This window comes from Nicotiana tabacum, chromosome 6 (genome assembly GCF_000715075.1).
Source record: "Nicotiana tabacum cultivar K326 chromosome 6, ASM71507v2, whole genome shotgun sequence".
In the NCBI taxonomy this organism is placed as follows: domain Eukaryota; kingdom Viridiplantae; phylum Streptophyta; class Magnoliopsida; order Solanales; family Solanaceae; genus Nicotiana; species Nicotiana tabacum.
The window spans coordinates 46,727,624-46,747,098 of NC_134085.1; the positions used below are offsets into that span (position 1 = coordinate 46,727,624).

The window sequence follows — 19,475 nt, forward strand, 5'->3', positions numbered from 1 at the left end:
TTTTAAAAAATTTATATAATATTATTTCCTTATTTCAATTTACATAACACATGTTTCTTATTAAAAAAAATGGATAGATAGATAGATAGATAGATAGATAGATAGATAGATACATTTGTAGACATGTAATTTTTGACTCACGCATTAAAATCACCTCTAATAGTCCTAGTATTTTTAGGCTATTTACTTGGGTTTATTTATATAGGATTTTACTTTATTACTAATTTTAATTCTGTTTTAAGGCACAAAAAAATTGAAAAAAAAAATACAAAAATAGTTTCACTTTCTATTTAATTCAGTATTAGGTATTTTTAGAAAGATATATTACTTTTAGCATATTTCAATCCTAATATAATCTTTGAAAATACCAAAAATAGTTTCAACTTTAATTTTTAGTTTTATTTTTAATACTAATAGTTTATCAAAATTAATTTAGAGTTTTTATAGGTATTTAATTTGAATTTTCAGTCCTTTTTGGCCCAATTTCGCACATTTTTGAAGCCCAAATCAGCAACCCAACACCCCTGACCTATTTTTAACCCAAACGACCCATATACCCGCCCATTCCCCCTCTAAATCGTAGCCATTCATATCATATAATCCAATGGCCCATGTCTTATCCCACCCCCATATAAATACGACCTTATAACCCAAATCCCTAACCCTAAAGACTACCCAAATCGGCGCCCCCCTTTTCTTTTTCCAGCCTCTGCCCACCTCCAAACTCGCCGGAATCGGCCGGGTTAACTCATGGTCCCCCTTTTCCTTCTCTCTTTTTTCACGTGGCCTGAAAAATAACCGATTTTGATTCGAATCCGCGTCTTGTTTTGCTCTCTCACACGTGAATCTCTTTCAACGGTAGATGATGGACGAAGGGTAGGATATGATTAATAAAATTAATCATACCCCTCCATTTGTCCAGATTTTTACCAAAAAGAAGGAGATTTTCAAAATTTTAGTGGAATTTTCGGATTTTTGAAGGATTTTTGCGATTTCTTGCAAAGGAAGAAGAGAAGCTTCGGGAGAGGGCTATATATTTGTGTCTGGACAGAGATTGTGTGTGGGGGGGGGGGGTTCTTCGAAGTGGGTTTTTCCTTTCATCATTCTATTTTTCAGATTTTTCGTGTGTTTTGGCTTTAATTCAAAAAAAAAAAAAAAGATTTTCTGATTACTTATTTTAATTTCGGACTTCTGTTTCCTCTTCCAACATTTTGGTTGTGATTCTTAAATATGGAGTTAAACTGAAATGTTGAGGAGTCGAGGTTTGCCTGCCGGTTCGGAGTTTGCAGTTCTAATTGGGTGTTCGCTAACCCAGTCGCTGTTATTTTGTTCTATTTCCTGTTCGAGTTCGGTTGTCGAAGTTCTAACGAAGTTGTAATCGTTGGAGAATTGAATATATTGGAAAGCTGTGATTTCAGGTTCATCTCTTTCCTTTTTCTCTTTACTTTGTATATGATGGATTAAATTATGAAAAGATCTTTGGGGTTTAGTCGGATTTAAGGTCATAGAATTGGTTAACTTGTGTAAAGATGACTGCCATGCTTTCATTGCTCATATGAGCAGTTAGGTGCCACAGGTTAATTTAAATGATTTTTCCCTCACTGTTTGAGTATGCTCATATCCGTTTAAGGCTTAAGTGTTAATGGGTTAAGTTTTGTTTGATTCTGGAATTGCTCAGAAGTAGTATCTTCCTTAATATATGATGTTTTCTCGAATATTGAGTGAATTACTCATTTTATGGGGTTATCATGTGTTTTGGATTGAAATTCATGAGTGAATATCCTTTGTGTCCACCTTAAGTGTCCTTTGTTTTAAAAGAAAATTATTGGTTAAGGTTTGGCATGTGCATTTTTGCCTCTGCTATTCACGTTAATTTGGAGTGCAGTCACTCAAGCTCATATGATTTAAGCTAGTCATTTTAAGTCATGAATTAGCTTTTATTTGAAGCAACACTAATCTACTATTGTATTGGACCCTCACAATTGACAGTGCTAATGTGAACAATTTTGTGTTGAAAGGGTGTCATACCTGCACATTCGGTGTATTCCCTGTGAATAGTTGGAATTGCTCCTTCATGTTAGGATAAGTTTTATTTCTTTAGAGATAATAACAATGCATTGAGAATTCTTTCTAGCATACAATCTTTATTTGTACTAATTTGTATTGTTTGGGTATGCGAACTTGGCTATTAGTGAGGTTAAGGCTAAAAGAATCTTGCTGCAATTCGGCCTTAAATTGAGGAATGTGATGTGCAAATAGGTTTAGCGAAACTCCAAGTGGCCCTTATCGTAATTTAATCCATCATATATTTATCTTATTGTCACTTTGTTGGCTCTGTTCCCGTGTGATTTGGGTCTCGTTTTTCTTGGCTTATCTGTTTGTTTGAATGATTGTTGGGTCATGGGTGGGAGAATGACCAAAGCCCATTAGTAACTAATTACTCTCATGTCTTAGGATTGGGTTCGGTCAAATGCATGAAATAAGAAGTTAAAAATAAAACATGAGCATGGTTTCGAGTTTTCTTTTATGTAGTTATTTCATTTACTTTATTTTATGCATTGTCCGTTAGGAGCTTGCTTAGGCCGATCACATTCGGGTAGGCAAGCCTTAGAATTTTGTTTAGATTTTGAGGTGAGAGGTTGTTCCTTAGTTCAATTTATCCGGGGAATGCTTCGAAAGACTTGTATATATTTTATTCCGGGGAATGCCCCGTAGAACTTGTATTTGGAGGCCAAGGTAGAGCTTATAGTATTTTGTTTTATTTTTATTTTTATTTTTTTATTTGGAGGGGACGACCTCGAGCCCTTTTGTGTGTTTATTTTTGTTGTGTTTGTTTACCTCAATTCGAATATTCTGTAAGCCAACTAGATCGAGTATGCAACCGTACTAGTTACGGGACTCAGGGAGTGCCTAACACCTTCTCCCCGAGTCAAATGAACCCCCTTACCCGAATCTCTGGTGCGGACTTGATTTTAGAGTCTAAAATGTGTTAAAAGGAAAAATTATTTTTTTTAAAAACGGTGACCTAGCACACCGAAATCAAAGTGAGGTGGCGACTCTGAGTTATTTTCCTTTTGAATACAATTTTTGTCACGTTCTAATTGGAAAACCCTTTTCAAGCTTTTTACTAAATCTTTTTTTTAAGAGGGTTAAGTGAGGTTTGTTAAAAAGAGGGGTGTGACATCTCTGGTGACTCCGCTGGGGATTTGCAGGTTCGAGCTAGTACTTGATTTTGTTGGCTTTTTAGAATATTCGGTTGAGATTTTTTTTTATGTTTTCTTTATTTGCTTTATTTGATTTATTTTTGTTTATGTCGCTTTATTTGCTAGTTGTTTTATGTGTTTACTGTTTTCTTTTTATGTGTTTACTGCTTTATAACTGTCATCATATGCATTACCCGGTCAATTCTTTCTGCAACAAATTTTGGAGTACGCGTCGCATACACGAAATCTTCATTGAGTCACCCTTATTTTAGGAGGGGGGGCCGTCAGACGTATGGAGTGGGTGGAAAGCTTGAGCAGCCACCATCGACCATACGCTCCCCCGAATTGCCTTGTTAGTGAACCCCAAACTTAAGTCAGCCTTTAGGTCATTCTTATTTGCATCATGTCATTTAAACCTAGCAGGGCTCGGTCCCAAGTACCGTGTCCCGTTGTAGGAAGCCTATCCAAATTATGTCAAAAATGGGCACGTGGCCCAAAATGACATTTAATCATCCTATGTGCTAAATGTTGCATTTGTGAGGGTAGAAAGGTCATTTGGCGAACCGATGCTTGGGAAAGAAGGGTGAAAGATGAAGCAAATTGGGCCCACTCGCATTTTTCTTTCATAGTTTTCCAAAAATCAAAAATGAAAATGACAAGAAAAAGAAAATCCAAAAAGATTTTACACTTTCCCAGCATTTTCCAAAAAAAAAAAGAGAAAAAGAAAATCCACAAAGATTTTACATTTTGCATCATTTTTCAAAAGGACAAAAAAAATATAGTTTTTACAAATTAGTTGCATTTTTTAAAAAAAGCTTTCTCCCATTTCCAATCCTCTCCCGAACTATGCATACCTGATTCTCGTCTTTCGGGGTAAGATACGTAGGCAACCCACATAGGGTCCGGTCTTCCTAGTAAGTCTTAGGTTTTTGGCTTTGCGAGGACTTAGCCATATCTTGCATGTTTAGCCACTTTTGGCCACATCGGTCATTCTTGCAAAATAGGGTTATTTTCGCAAAAGTGGTTCAATTACCCATGTCTTAGGGTCTTGAGTCTACAACTCGGTGTCATATCACTTTAAGGTCCAACCATGTCGTATTTGCGTCCCTAGCCACATTCGGCCAGTTTTGCAAAATGGGCCATTTCTGCAAAGTAATTTTTAAGGCCCTGATCATTGGGATGTTGGAGTCATGTAAGCTTCAAATGGAGTATTTTTCATGCATTAGGGGTCAACTTTGTCAAGTTTTCACTAACAGCCACTTTCAGCCACTTAGGCCATTTTGCAAAATATAGCCAAATCATGTCTTGCATTTGTCCACTAGGAAATATTGTGGTGTCACGTAGTGTCCCAAGTCACTAACCATGTCCTCTTCACTCAGGTATGGAACCGCTGGTTCGATCCAAAGTGCTGATGGTAGTAAAGATTCCTAGGAAATTAATCAGGTGGTGGAAAATGTTTTCATTGTTAGAGCAACATGAGTTAATGCACAAATTGGGCACCCTAACTTCCCTTTTTGATATCACACCTCGCCCAAACATAGTGGAGGCGATGCTGACTTATTGGGATCCGCAAAATTTGATTTTCAGATTTGGAGAATGTGAGAAAACCCCTACCTTGGCAGAAATGTCTGGTCTCACTCGTTTAAGCTATATAGGCAAGGACATGATACTTCCCCGAGACCATTCTAGGACAAGACTCCTCAGCAACCTGGGCCTGAAAGATAACAAGCATTTAAAATGCCTCGAGCAGTCTTGGATATCCTTGGATTATTTGTTTGCTAGATTTGGACCACAAGATAGTTTTGACGTCTTTTGGGATGAGTTCTGCACAACTAAGGCAAAGTGGCAAAGACGTCGCCTCGAAGCTTTCAGCCTTGCTTTGTTGGGATTATTGGTTTTTCCATTAGATGAGAGGCACATTAGCACCCCTCTACAGTCAGTGGTAATGGCATTATTTCATGAGAAGCAATGCAAAACCGTTACCGTTGTGCCGATGATCTTAGCAGAGTTGTACCGAGCCCTGAATGAGGTTATAGGATGTATATGGTATTTTGAGGGAAGTAACCTTTTGCTACAATTGTGGATGATGGAGAATTTGCACACCGCTTCCTTACTTTGTCCTATCGATCGTGCCTTGAGGGATCGGGTAGTATGCATCGAGCGTAGGATGAAATCTCCTAAGTTTACATACCCAATAGGCGTCACATCTTGGATTGAGTTCCTTGGTTCGAGGACAAATGGGAATGTTTTGTGGGCTTACCTTTGGCTACCTTTAGATGATATCTTGGTAGGATGCCTCATGCAGCCTTTCCTGATGCTGATAGGACTCAAGAGTGTCAGGTCGTACACTCCCGTTAGGATAATGCGATAGTTGGGCATAAGACTAGAGGAGCCTCCAACTTTAAATCTTCGGAGACACATCATGAATTTTAGCAAAAAAGCGGCTGACGAAATCAAGTACGTGCAATACTGGAACAATGCAAAGAGGATGAAGAAAATTACATTAGTAGAGGACGTTGGCAGGCCCGAGTGTACTCAGGAGTACCTGATTTGGTTACAGTCCGTCCCACCAGGGGTCAGCACCCCATTGCCAGCACAACTTAGGGGTCGGGCAGTTCAGACAGATGATTTTGAGGAGGCATCAGACCAAGATCCTTGGGATAAGCTTGAGTTAATAAAGTCTCCATTAACGGGATTGGTAGCAAACGTGGAGCAACATGGCCAGTATTTGTTTAGGGTCGCCCTTCAGGATGCGGGGGCACACGCCAAGGCCTTTATTTCCGGCATCGGTGTTTCTTTATGAGGCATATTACAGAGTTTGAGCATGACGGACAGCCCAGGACCATCCCAACCAGGACCGTCGCATTCAGGAGCAGCTTGAGGAGTCATTCTATTTAGGTGTTTTGAGATTGTCTTATGTTGTCTTTTACTTTCGTGTCTTGTCTAGGAGTACCAAGTCCTTTAGGTAGTGTCAAAGTTTGTCGTAGTGTAGTTGAGTCTGTCATGTCTTTCATTATCGTACTTCCCATTATATTTTAATATCGAAAAGTTTTTAAATGAAAATCCCAAAAAGATTTTATTTTATTTTCTACCACTCTTCCAGAACTACGCTTGGTCTGATTCATGAGGGACATGATACGTAGGCAACCTACAGCGAGTTCGATCAAATCATTTTGGGTTGAAACAAAAAAACAAAAAAAAGGGAAAAAAGTGATAAGAGGTGTTGGAAAAGAAAGAGAAGGAAGGATTGAAATGAGCAATTGGGATGATGCCATATGACCCTGCGACCCTTAAAGCCATTTTAGAACCGTTAATTATTGTTAGGTGCATTGCACGTAACGTGATATTATTATTTGATAGATGCCCTAACGCTAACATGGTGGTTTTGTGTTGTTGTCCTCTGTTATCTTTGTTTAATAATAGGAAGGTGGTTAGTTTGTTGGCATCCTGGCAAGTCATCCATACAACACCCGATCAAAGCGTCAAACAGTCATGGCTAGCAAGGAAACAAACACTGGAGTTGTAGACCTACCAAGGGAGATTGTTGAGTCGGAATCGGAACTGCAAGAGGAGGTCCGGAGGTTGAAGCATCAGATGGCGGAAATGTATCAAGACTGGATTAAGGGGCACCATCCACCCTCGTTCCCTACCAACTACACACAAAACCTTGCTTCCATTCCACCACTCTCTCAATCCCAGACGTCCAATACCATTGATCTTTCCCCACAACACGCACCTGGCTTTACCCCTTACCACAACCATCCCAGCACTTTGGCCCAAACTTTTCATGCTCCACCAGCCAAAACAACCTCGTACCCTGCTCCGACATCTACTCCTATTTTTGTATCCCCTCTACAAGATACCCTCCAACGATCCTCTAGTGAACCCGCATTCCCAGCTCCTGATGCCCCCTACTATGCACTGGAGCCCACCTTCAAAGTCCCAGATCCTTACTCTTACACCCCCCCCCAGTTTGAGCCTCATATTGAAATTGACAAACCACCCAAGAACGCAGAGCAAGAGGAGATGTTTAGGAAGGTAAAGAGTCTGGAGCAATCATTGAGAAATATGCAAGGGTTGGGAAACCAGGTGAGTGTGGCCTATAAGGATTTGTGTTTGTTCCCCTATGTCCAACTGCCTGCCAGGTTCAAGATGCCCAAGTTTGACTTGTACGACGGACATGGGGATCATGTAGCTCATCTGAGGGGTTATTGTAGTAAAATGAGAGGCGGCGGGGGAAAAGACGAATTACTGATGGCATACTTCAGCCAGAGTTTGAGTGGAGCAGCTTTAGTATGGTACACCCGCCAGGACACTAACAGATTGTACACATGGGACGATATGGCTCAGGCCTTTGCCCAGCACTTTCAGTACAATATAGACATTGTCCCAGACTGCCTATCTTTGACCAAGGTGGAAAAGAAACCCAGTGAAAGCTTTAGAGAATATGGGTTCCGATGGAGGGAGCAAGCTGCACGAGTCAATCCTCCGATGAAAGAAGATGAGATGGTTGAATACTTTCTTCAAGTCCTGGAGCCCACTTACTATGGTCACTTGATCTCAGCCATTGGTAAATCTTTCAATAATGTGGTAAAGATGGGAGAAATGGTGGAAGAGGGGCTCAAATCGAGCAAGATCATGAGCTATTCTGCTATAAAAGCAACCACCCAGGCAATCCAGAGTGGTACTGGAAGTTTTCTAGGCAAGAAGAAGAAGGACGATGTCGCCATGGCTGTCTCTGGACCATGGCATGGCCAGAGGGGTTCACCTCATCAATACACCCATCCTCGACCCCGACCTCAAACCTACGCCCAAGCTCCATATAATCCACCGCAACATTAGTTTTCCCCGCAAAACCCCCAATACTCAACTAGGCCATCCCAATAACTTGTTTATCATGCACAGTCATATGTTCAACCCCCTCCTTACCCTCAATGGCGTGCCCCAGCCCCACAGAATACCTACCCAGCTCCACAAAATACCTATCCACCTCCACAACCCTACCAAAACCCCAATGGTTCAAATTTTTGATCAAGGCCGGAGTATAGAAGAGAGAGGCAGTAGCAGAAACTAACCTTTACCCCGCTTGGAGAGTCCTATGCTAGTCTGTTTCAAAGGTTAAGGCAGTTGGACGTCTTGAGGCCGATTGAGTCAAAGATACCAAATCCCCCTCCCAAGAACCTCGATTATTCTCTTAAATGTGCCTATTGTTCTGATGCTCCAGGGCATGACATAGAGAAATGCTGGCATTTGAAAAGGGCAATCCAGGAGCTCATTGATACAAATTAAATTTTAGTCCAAAGCCCAGACACGTCGAACATCAATCAAAATCCTTTGTCAGCTCATGCTGAGACGCATATAATTGAAATAGTTCACAAGGATGGGGAGCCCAAGAAGTCTTCTAAGTTCGTCATGATGATTCAGGCCAGTGAAAGTAATTTGGTTAAAGCTCCAGACTCTACCAAAGCAAAGCCTTTGACAGTTGAAGGGGCGACAGAAAGTTGAGCTCGCTCAATTTGAAGCCACCGGTGTTGGTCGTGAAAGTGCCTTCGAAAGATATTGGGGCAAGTCCGGAAAGCTCAAAACTGGTAGTGCCAGGGATTCCAAGTAAGCATGTCATAGTTGTGAAGGGGGCTCATATTACCCCTATCATCATTAAACCAGTAACCGAGCTGCCAGTGGTTGATGCCAAGGCTGTTCCGTGGAATTACAAACAAGTTATAGTGACATACAAAGGAAAATAAATAGAGGAAGATGTTAATGAAACTAGAGTATTGACTCGTTCTGGGAGATGTTTCACCCTAGAAGAATTAAGGAAAGCCAAGCCATTTAAAGATAGCCAAATGCCAGTAAAGAAATCGGTCACCGAGGAAGAGGCTGAGGAGTTCCTGAAAAAGATGAAAGTGCGGGATTATTCCATTGTAGAGCAGTTAAGGAAAACACCAACTCAGATTTCTCTTTTGTCTTTGCTTATACATTCAGATGAACATCGCAGGGTCTTGATGAAGATTTTGAATGAGGCACATATTCTTGATAAGATCACAGTGAATCACTTGGAAAAGATAGCTAGCAAGATCTTCGAAGTAAAAAGGATCACTTTCTCAGATGATGAACTTCCTATGGAGGGTACAGAACACAACCGAGCTCTTTATCTCACGGTGAAGTGCGAAGATTCTGTTGTCTCAAGGGTTTTGGTTGACAATGGCTATAGTGTGAATATTTGTCCCCTATCTACTCTGCAAAAATTGAAGATTGGCACCGAAAGAATCCACTTGAACAGCGTGTGTGTTCGAGGCTTTGATGGGGGAGGTAAAGATTCTGTCGGAGATATAATGCTCGAATTGTCGATAGGGCCAATTGAGTTCACCATGGAATTCCAAGTATTAGATGTGAATATCTCCTACAATTTGCTACTGGGCAGGCCCTGGATACATGCTGCTAAGGCGGTCCCGTCTTCTCTCCACCAAATGGTGAAGTTCGAATGGGACATGCAGGAAATATTTGTGCACGTTGATGAGGACCTGTCAGCTTGTAATGACACAATTGTTCCCTTTATCGAAGCTGAATATGATAAGGGACCTTGGGTCTATCAAACTTTCGAAACAGTGTCTGTTGAGAAGATTCCTGAAGGAAAATTCATTCCGGGTCCTAAGTTATCTTCCGCGTCTATCATGGTTGCGAATAAAATGTTGAAGAATGGTTTCGTGTCAGGCAAGGGTCTGGGCTTATCTCTGTAGGGTATTGTGCATCCAGTGCGCCCCAGTGGGAATCCTGGTACATTTGGTTTGGGATTCATGCCTATAGAGAAGGATGTAAGAAGGGTTAAAAATCTGAAACAGAAGGTATGGTCACTCCCCAAGCCTGTCCCACACATCTCTAAGTCTTTTGTCAAGCCAGGGGCCGAAAAACCTCCAACCTCCTCAATCCCAAAACCTATGGTCGATGTTGATGAAGAGTTGATCAAGAGGTTCCAAAGTATGTTCGAAGAGGTCAATATGGTAGAAGTTGGTGAAGGCTCTAGTAAAGCAGATGTGCAGCTCGTTGGCCCAAATGTGAAGCTTAGCAATTGGGAAGTACTCCTCTCCCCACCAGGAAGGAGTTTTGGTAGTTTGCTTTGTTTTCCTTTCTGTTATCTGGGTTATTCCAGGGTTGTAATCCAGATTTTTAGTTTTTGCTTGTTTTGAAGTTCAAACCCTTCTATCCTTTTATTTTCAATGAAATCCAATTTCCCGTTTGTCCGTTATTCTTAATAGTGTTTTATTTTATTCTTTTTCTTTTGTACAATTCTTTTTATGCTGGTTGCAATGATATGACATGCATGAAGAATTATAAGTCGAGTCTTAAAAGACAATATAATTCTAAAATAATAATCCAAGAAGTAGAATATGATGATGAAATAGAATATGATGAAGAAGCAGCATTTGAGGAAATCAGTAAAGCGATAAAACAATTTGAAGAAAAACCAAAGTCTAATCTGAGTGAAATTGAAGCAATCAATTTAGGGGACCAGGATAATGTTAGGGAAACCAAGATAAGTGTGCATTTAGAGCCGCAAGTTAAGGAGGAAATAATCAAGATATTGTTTGAGTACAAAGATGTCTTTGCATGGTCATATGATGATATGCCGGGCCTGAACACTGATCTGGTAGTTCATAAATTACCAACTGATCCAGCATTCCCTCCTATCAAGCAAAAGTTGCGAAAGTTCAAGACTGATATGAGTGTGAAGATCAAAGAAGAAATCACAAAACAGCTTACTGCAAAGGTCATTCGGGTCACGTGATATCCCACTTGGTTAGCTAATGTTGTGCTAGTACCAAAGAAGGATGGTAAGACTAGGGTATGTGTTGATTACCGTGATCTTAACAAAGCGAGCCTAAAGGATGATTTTCCATTTCCGAACATTCACATTCTGATCGATAATTGTGCCAAGCATGAGATTGGGTCTTTTGTGGATTGTTATGAGGGATATCATCAGATCTTGATGGATGGGGAAGATTCATAAAAAATAGCATTCATCACTCCACAGGGAACATATTGCTACCAGATAATGCCATTTGGTCTGAAGAATGATGGGGCAACTTACATAAGGGCGATGACCACCATATTTCATGACATGATACATAGGGAGATCGAGGTTTATGTAGATGATGTGATCATAAAGTCAAAGAAGCAGTCTGACCATGTCAAGGATTTGAGGAAGTTTTTCTAAAGGCTCCGCAGGCATAACCTCAAGCTTAATCCAGTGAAATGTGCATTTAGTGTCCCTTCTAGGAAGCTGCTGGGGTTCGTGGTTAGTAAACACGGCATTGAGTTAGATTCATCGAAGATCAAAGCCATCCAAGAGTTACTGCCGCCAAAGAACAAAACAGAGGTGATGAGCCTGCTTGGAAGGTTAAATTACATCAGCAGGTTTATTGCTTAGCTCACGACAACCTGTGAGCCCATCTTTAAGCTTCTGAAGAAGAATGATGCAATCAAGTGGACTGATGAGTTTCAAGAAGCATTTGATAAAATTAAGAGGTATCTGTCCAATCCACCTGTGTTGGTCCCACTAGAGCCCGGAAGACCTTTAATTCTCTATTTGATAGTCTTGGATAATTCTTTCAGTTATGTATTGGGTCAACACAACATCACGGGAAAGAAGGAGCAAGCAATCTATTATCTCAGTAAGAAGTTCACTCCCTATGAGGTTAAGTAGACTCTGCTTGAAAGGACATGTTGCGCCCTGACTTGGGTGGCGCAAAAGTTGAAGCATTATCTTTCGTCCTACACTACTTATCTTATTTCTCGCAAAGATCCTTTAAAGTATATCTTTCAGAAGCCTATGCCCACGGGAAGACTGGCAAAGTGGCAGATTTTACTTACAGAGTTTGACATCATCTATGTGACTTAGACCATTATGAAAGCCTAAGCCTTGGCCGACCACTTGGCCGAGAATCTGGTGGATGATGAATATGAGCCGCTGAAGACTTATTTTCCTAATGAAGAGGTCATGTGTGTTGACGAGGTTGACCATGATGAAAATCCAGGTTGGAAACTCTTCTTTGATGGAGCTGCTAATATGAAAGGTGTTGGAATAGGGGCTGTACTTATCTCTGAAATAGGGCAACACTACCCTGTAACAGCCCAGCTTTGATTTCATTGCACCAACAACATGGCCGAGTACGAAGCATGCATTATGGGTTTAAGGTTAGCTGTAGACATGGGAGTCCAGGAAATACTGGTTCTGGGAGATTCGGATTTGTTGGTTCATCAGATTCAAGGAGAATGGGAGACTCGGGACTTGAAGCTTATACTGTACCGACAGTGTCTGAATGATCTTTGTCAACGATTCAGGTTAGTAGAATTCAGACATATTCCCAGGATTCATAATGAGATTGATGATGCCTTGGCTACTTTGGCGCCAATGTTACATCATCCGGACAAGGCCTATGTCGACCCCGTGCATATCCAAGTTCGTGATCAACATGCTTATTGTAATGTGGTAGAAGAGGAAATCGATGGCGAACGTTGGTTCCATGATATCAAGGAATACATCAGGCCATAGGTATATCCACTACATGCTACAGGTGACCAAAAGAGAACCATTCGACGTCTAGCTAGTGGATTTTTCTTGAGTGCGGGAATCTTGTATAGGAGGACTCCAGATTTAGGACTGCTAAGATGCATAGATGCTAAAGAAGCTTCAACTATCATGGTCAAAGTGCACTTTGGATTTTGCGGGCCGCATATGAACAGGTATGTCTTGGCAAAGAAGATACTTCAAGCAGGTTATTATTGGCTCACCATGGAACGAGATTGCATCAGCTTTGTTCGCAAATGTCATCAATGCCAAGTACACGTTAATTTGATTCATTCTCCCCCATCTGAGTTACACACAATGTCTGCACCTTGGCCTTTTGTTGCTTGGGGCATGGATGTCATTGGACTAATTGAGCCAGCAACGTCAAATGGGCATAGGTTTATCCTGGTGGCCATTGATTACTTTACCAAGTGGGTCGAAGCTGTAACTTTCAAGTCCGTGACCAAGAAGGCAGTGGTGGATTTTGTTCATTCAAATATCATTTCTCAGTTTGGAATTCCCAAGGTGATCATCACAGACGGTGCTGCTAATCTCAACAGTCATTTGATGAAAGAGGTATGCCAATAGTTCAAGATCATGTATCGGAACTCCACTCCGTATCACCCCAAGGCAAATGGAGTTGTTGAGGCTGCTAACAAGAACACAAAAGAAGATACTTCGTAAGATGGTTCAAGGTTCTAGGTAGTGACATGAAAAGTTGCCTTTTGCCTTACTGGGTTATCGCACTACTGTTCGCACTTCAGTAGGTGCAACTCCTTATTTGCTAGTATATGGAACTGAGGCAGTTATACCTGCAGAAGTTGAGATTTCATCCCTTCGGATCGTTGCAGAAGCTGAAATTAATGATGAGTGGGTCAAAACCCGGCTCGAGCAATTGAGTTTGATTGATGAGAAAAGATTGGCTGCAGTATGTCATGGTCAATTGTATCAGAAGAGAATGGCAAGAGCATACAACAAAAAGGTGCGTCCTCGGAAATTCGAAGTGGGCCAGATGGTATTGAAACACATCTTTCCTCATCAGGTGGAAGCTAAAGGAAAGTTCGCCCCAAACTGGCAGGGGCCGTTTATAGTGAAAGAAGTGTTGCCCAATGGTGCTTTGTATTTAACAGCATAGAAGGCAAATGTGTAGATATGGCTATCAATTTTGATGCAGTTAAGAGGTACTATGTATGATTTCTTTGCTTACCTTCAGTTGTATTTCGTACTTGGTATGTTCAAAGTTGAAATGACGAATGCATTTTGTTCCGCTGCCCAAACACTTTCATCCTTTGCTACCTCTTTTGAGCCTTGTTTATTTTCTTTCATACCCCTCTTTTGGAATCAGTAATAGAATTAGAGAATGAAAAAAAAATGAATGAATGAATGAAAAATAAGAAAAATGAAAAAAAGAGAAAAGAAAAAGAAGAGAAAAGAAAAAAAAGAGAAAAACAAGAAAAAAGAAAAAAGAAAAAAGAAAAGACCCAAAATTAAAATTAAAATTCCCCAGACCCAAAGAAACTGGGGCAGAAGTTTTGGTTTTGAAAAGATCTGATTCCAAAAGTCGTAATTTTGACCCCTTTTAATCTTAAATTATTTTGAGCCTTTATGCCGCCCTTTTTTTCTAACCTTGTCCAAAAGCCTACATTACGGTCCAAAGAAAGGCCTTCCGATCAATCTTTGAGAATGCCAGGTCAAGCGAGATAGAGGTATGATTTACATCATGGGTAACACTTTGTTCATGGGCACAAGAGAGAAAATTTAAAATGAGAGTCTTATTGGTGAAAACCCTCACGGGCACCGTAAGGCGATGGTGAGCTAAGAGAAAATTTAAAATGAGAGAGTCTTATTGGTAAAAACCCTCGCGGGCACCGTAAGGCGATGGTGAGCTGAGAGAAAATTTAAAATAAGAGAGTCTTATTGGTGAAAATCTCGCAGGCACCGTAAGGCGATGGTGAGTTGAGAGATGAACAAATGAGAGAGGCTTGTTGGTGAAAACCCTTCGGGACACTATAAGTCGAATGAGGCTCATGACTTTACAGAGAAATTGGATTAGTGAAAGCCCGGTTTTTGAGGTATGAAGACACGACATGAACTGAATTATGATTGGTTGGACAGATTAGACTGATCAGTCCGAAATGCATGTCATGATCATTGGAGCTAGCCGCTTCACTCAGTAAATCTTCTTTTTCCCATTCTTCTTCACATAGTCATCTGTGCTCAAATTTTCCTTTGTTCCTTTTGTCAAAAATCATTTCTTTGCTCTTTGAGCCTATCTTTATGAGTATCTTTCGAATTAGCCTTTGTTGAACAAGCAGGAAATGATTTCAAAGCTTACTACCAACTTCTAAATTGCACAAAGCGGAGTTCAGCCAGGCCCATCACAATTGACATGATTTAGAACAAGAAGTATGGTGATAACTGGGGTTCAGGCAATCAAGTGAATCTTGAATTTTGAGAAAATGCAAGGATTCAGTAACTTTCAGAATGAAAACACAACGCAACAAATGAGTTTAAGAGATTCAAGTCATTCAGAGGTTTTGTGGCCCAGTTCCAATCAAAAGTTCAAACAACTCCTTGCTAGCCCGAAGCAGCTAATCAGAATGAAGCATGGCAATGGCAGAAGCAGATGCTCAGCAATGATGCCACAAACTAACTACCACGTTTTCAAACTAACAAGATTTTATTTGTCTGAAACAGGGGCAAGAAAATTTTTTAATCCACAAGGACCCTCCCACGAAGAAGGCGTGGTTCAGGGGTAAGAAATTCTATTCAGAATCCTCCAAGAAGAGAGCATGGTTCAGGACCCTCCTGGAGAATGGGACCTAGTTAAATTTAAAGACCTTCATAGATAACAAGATTTAGCGTAAGTTCTACCTTTAGGAAATATAATTTAGCTTTAAAGTTGTCACTCTTAAGATGAGATTTAATTTGAAGTTTTCAAGGCCCTCCTGGATAATGGGATTTAGCTTTTAAATTCTTAGATCACTTTAGGTAATATGATTCGATTAACGCTCACAGATTTGCCCAAATTCCGAACTGGGGCAGAAAATTTCTTTTGTTTTATCTGTTTTGTTGTAATGGCAGGCGCCCACCTGGATAACAAGGGAATACAATTCAAGTTTTTGGTAATCAGGTAACCACCTGGATAACGAGGGAATACAATTCAAGTTTTTGGCGATCAGGCGCCCACCTGGATAACGAGGGAATATAGTTCAAGTTTTAGCAATCAGGTGCTCACCTAGATAACGAGGGAATACAGTTCAAGTTTTAGCAATCAGGTGCCCACCTGGATAACGAGGGAATACAGTTCAAGTTTTAGCAATCAGGTGCCCACCTGGATAACGAGGGAATACAGTTCAACTTTTAGCAATCAGGCACCTACCTGGATAACGAGGGAATACAGTTCAAGTGTTAGTAATCAGGCGCCCACCTGGATTACGAGGGAATACAGTTCAAGTTTTAGCAATCAGGCGCCCACCTGGATAACGAGGGAATACAATTCAAGTTTTGGAAATCAGACACTCATATGGAGAACGAGGGAATTTATTTCAGAGTTACTTTCAATTCGCAAATTCAAGAAGCATCAGGAGCCCGCCTGAAGAACAGGGTCCACTTTTCAGTCTTATGTTGAAGATCAAATAGAGATTCAAGGAAGATTCAAGACAAGAAGCAGATAGGATCTTGTATTTTTCTTTTACTTTTGCTGTAATTTTTCCCTTTTATTTTTTATGTAATGGCAGGTACTGCGGACCGGAACTCCGACGTCACTTCACTCAACTCTCCACCTCGGTATACTCCATCATCTCACGCACTTCTGAACTACACGTGGCTGATTCCTTTATAGCCAAGGATATGTAGGCAACTCAAACACCAGGGCTCGGTCACGCTCTTTTTTCTTTTAGTTTTGGTCTCTCTAAATAAGGGTCAGTCAAAAAACATATTTTGTTGTTCTTTTTCTGAAAACACTTTGTGTTTTCCGTCAAAGAGGGGCAGCTATAGACATATATTTTTGACCCACGCATTAGAATCACCTCTAATAGTCATAGTATTTTTAGGATATTTATTTGGGTTTATTTCTATAGGATTTTAATTTATTATTAATTTTAATTCTATTTTAAGGCACAAAAAAATTGAAAAAAAATATAGAAATAGTTTCACTTTCTATTTAATTTAATATTAGGTATTTTTAGAAAGATATATTACTTTTAGCATATTTTAATCCTAATATAATCTTTGAAAATACCAAAAATAGTTCCAACTTTAATTTTTAGTTTTATTTTTAATACTAATAGTTTATCAAAATTAATTTAGAGTTTTTATAGGTATTTAATTTGAATTTTCAGTCCTTTTTGGCCCAATTTCGCACATTTTGAAGCCCAAATCAGCAACCCAACACCCCTGACCCGTTTTTAACCCAAACGACCCATATACCTGCCCATTTCCCCCTCTAAATCTTAGCCATTCATCTCATATAATCCAATGGCCCATGTCTTATCCCACCCCCATATAAATACGACCTTATAACCCAAATCCCTAACCCTAAAGACTACCCAAATCGGCGCCCCCCTTTTTCCAGCCTCTGCCCGCCTCCAAACTCACTGGAATCGGCCGGGTTAACTCATGGTCCCCTTTCCCTTCTCTCTTTCTTCCACGTGGCCTGACAAATAACCGATTTTGGTTCGAATCCGCGTCTTGTTTTGCTCTCTCACACGTGAATCTCTTTCAACGGTAGATGATGGACGAAGGGTAGGATATGATTAATGAAATTAATCATACCCCTCTATTTGCCCAGATTTTTACCAAAAAGAAGGAGATTTTCATAATTTTAGTGGGATTTTCGAATTTTTGAAGGGCTTTTGCGATTTCTTGCAAAGGAAGGAGAGAAGCTTCGGGAGAGGGCTATATATTTGGGCCTGGACAGAGATGGGGGGGGGGGGGGGGGGTTCTTCGAAGTGGGTTTTTCCTTTCATCATTCTATTTTTCAGATTTTTCGTGTGTTTTGCCTTTAATTCAAAAAAAAAAGAAAAAAGATTTTCTGATTACTTATTTTAATTTCGCACTTCTGTTTCTTCTTTCCAACATTTTGGTTGTGATTCTTAAACATGGAGTTAAACTGAAACGTTGAGGAGTCGAGGTTTGCCTGCCGGTTCGGAGTTTGCGGTTCTAATTGGGTGTTCGCTAACCCAGTTGATGTTATTTTGTTCTATTTCCTGTTCGAGTTCGGCCGTCGAAGTTCTAACGAAGTTGTAATCGTTGGAGAATTGAATATATTGGAAAGCTGTGATTTCAGGTTCATCTCTTTCCTTTTTCTCTTTACTTTGTATATGATGGATTAAATTATGAAAAGATCTTTGGGGTTTAGTCGGATTTAAGGTCATAGAATTGGTTAACTTGTGTAAAGATGACTGCCATGCTTTCATTGCTCATATGAGCAGTTAGGTGCCACAGGTTAATTTAAATGATTTTTCCCTCACTGTTTGAGTATGCTCATATCCGTTTAAGGCTTAAGTGTTAATGGGTTAAGTTTTGTTTGATTCTGGAATTGCTCAGAAGTAGTATCTTCCTTAATATATGATGTTTTCTCGAATATTGAGTGAATTACTCATTTTATGGGGTTATCATGTGTTTTGGATTGAAATTCATGAGTGAATATCCTTTGTGTCCACCTTAAGTGTCCTTTGTTTTAAAAGAAAATTATTGGTTAAGGTTTGGCATGTGCATTTTTGCCTCTGCTATTCACGTTAATTTGGAGTGCAGTCACTCAAGCTCATATGATTTAAGCTAGTCATTTTAAGTCATGAATTAGCTTTTATTTGAAGCAACACTAATCTACTATTGTATTGGACCCTCACAATTGACAGTGCTAATGTGAACAATTTTGTGTTGAAAGGGTGTCATACCTGCACATTCGGTGTATTCCCTGTGAATAGTTGGAATTGCTCCTTCATGTTAGGATAAGTTTTATTTCTTTAGAGATAATAACAATGCATTGAGAATTCTTTCTAGCATACAATCTTTATTTGTACTAATTTGTATTGTTTGGGTATGCGAACTTGGCTATTAGTGAGGTTAAGGCTAAAAGAATCTTGCTGCAATTCGGCCTTAAATTGAGGAATGTGATGTGCAAATAGGTTTAGCGAAACTCCAAGTGGCCCTTATCGTAATTTAATCCATCATATATTTATCTTATTGTCACTTTGTTGGCTCTGTTCCCGTGTGATTTGGGTCTCGTTTTTCTTGGCTTATCTGTTTGTTTGAATGATTGTTGGGTCATGGGTGGGAGAATGACCAAAGCCCATTAGTAACTAATTACTCTCATGTCTTAGGATTGGGTTCGGTCAAATGCATGAAATAAGAAGTTAAAAATAAAACATGAGCATGGTTTCGAGTTTTCTTTTATGTAGTTATTTCATTTACTTTATTTTATGCATTGTCCGTTAGGAGCTTGCTTAGGCCGATCACATTCGGGTAGGCAAGCCTTAGAATTTTGTTTAGATTTTGAGGTGAGAGGTTGTTCCTTAGTTCAATTTATCCGGGGAATGCTTCGAAAGACTTGTATATATTTTATTCCGGGGAATGCCCCGTAGAACTTGTATTTGGAGGCCAAGGTAGAGCTTATAGTATTTTGTTTTATTTTTATTTTTATTTTTTTATTTGGAGGGGACGACCTCGAGCCCTTTTGTGTGTTTATTTTTGTTGTGTTTGTT

General features: G+C 40.0%; 1 protein-coding gene across 1 annotated transcript in view; it reads left to right on the forward strand.

Annotated features, from left to right (window-relative positions):
• The first annotated feature begins 693 nt into the window (after positions 1-693).
• LOC107807837 (uncharacterized) overlaps positions 694-19,475 on the forward strand; it is a 34,187-nt gene continuing 15,405 nt past the window's right edge. Inside the window, exons 1-2 of the mRNA XM_075254721.1 lie at positions 694-1,418; positions 15,853-18,058. The gene's annotated coding sequence lies outside the window, so the exon portion shown is untranslated. The remainder of the gene's footprint in view (positions 1,419-15,852; positions 18,059-19,475) is intronic.